Source organism: Hipposideros armiger, unplaced genomic scaffold (genome assembly GCF_001890085.2).
Source record: "Hipposideros armiger isolate ML-2016 unplaced genomic scaffold, ASM189008v1 scaffold_129, whole genome shotgun sequence".
Lineage (NCBI taxonomy): Eukaryota > Metazoa > Chordata > Mammalia > Chiroptera > Hipposideridae > Hipposideros > Hipposideros armiger.
Genome location: NW_017731479.1, coordinates 2,270,737 through 2,272,276, shown reverse-complemented (window position 1 = coordinate 2,272,276; position 1,540 = coordinate 2,270,737).

The window sequence follows — 1,540 nt, the reverse complement described above, 5'->3', positions numbered from 1 at the left end:
GAGAGGGGGTGGAGGCCAGCCCTGCCTCCTGCTCAGCCCTCCCTGCCAGCCCTTAGATTCCAAAGTAGGTGGTTTGGTCTCAAAGCCAAGTTTCCTCGCCCAAGGCCTCTAGTGGTTCAGACAGCTGGGGGACCAGAGCCACCCAGAGAGGCAGGGAACCAGCCCCCCACGGTATAGCCTGGTCCTGGCCCGCAGTGGGCAAGTTGAACCAACAGAAACCTAGCTGAGTCTCCAACTTCACAGAAGGGAAAACGGACTTGGCTTTTCTTCACTTCCCCAAGAGGATATGAGTCACAGGGAAGAAGCCAGCCAGGCCTACAGCTCCCTAGGACAAGGATAGAAAAACCGAGGGCCTTCCCGTCTGGATGACCTTGGGCAAGTCATTTCCCTTCTGCACGGTTTCCTCACCTGTAAATGAGGTGATAAGAGCCTTCAGCCTCCTAGAGTTGGGATGAAGATTATATAAAGCAAACTTCTGGAGAGTACCTCACATGGCCATTGTAAGCCCTCCACATGTCAGCTGTTCTTATTATCTCCTAGACTTTTCATTGTGTTGACACAATTTATGAGATCAGGAGCACCGAGGACAGACTTTATTATCTATGATAGGTGTAAGCTTGGTAAGTCACATCTCCTCTCTGAACCTCAGTCTCCTCATCTGTAAAATAGGGTGGTTGTATAGATGGGGTGAGAGGATGAATAAAAAGGGCTTAACACGAAGCCAGCAATACCTCATAAATAAATAAAGCAGCTGCTTTATTTTTTCTATTCTCTTCCCTAGAGCTGGACAAATTAGGGAAGCAACAAGAAGAAATAGGACAGCGAGGGCTTGCCCACTGGACAGTAAACGACTGGTTTACTTGTAAGCTGTCCCTTTAGACCAGAACATTCTACCATGATGGAACACATCATATCTGCACCATCTAGTACAGTAACCACCGGCCACCTGTGGCTAATGAACATGTGAAATGTGGCTGGTATGTCTAGGGAACTAAATTTTAATTTAATTTTAATTAACTTAACCTTAAATAGCCACATGTGGCCAGTGGCTTCCATATTGGACAGCATAGCTTAGATTGTAAGCTTCATGAGAACAGCCATCAAATCTGTCTTTTTGTCCATATGTCCCTAACACCCAGCAGAGGACTTGGCATATAGTCAGGACTTGGCATATAGTCAGTGTTCAGTTAATATTTGTTGAATGAAAGAATGCACAGAGGCAGGAACTGAAAAAGAGGTGTATGTTATGAAGTTTCCAAGACTTACCTGTAAATGGGGAGAATAGTAGTTTCTACTTATAGAGTTATAATGAGAACTAACAAGTTAATATTTGGAAAGGGCTTATAGAATGCCAGCAACATAGCTGGTGTTACACAAGTGTTTGTTAATTAAAAATAAAACTCATCTGGGCCAGCCGAGTGGTGCATTGGTTAAGAGCTGACTTAGGATGCCAGAGGGCCCCAGTTCGGATCCCACATATGAGGGCCAGTGACACTGCCCTCCACAGCTAAGATGCTGAACAACAGCTCAACCTGGAGCT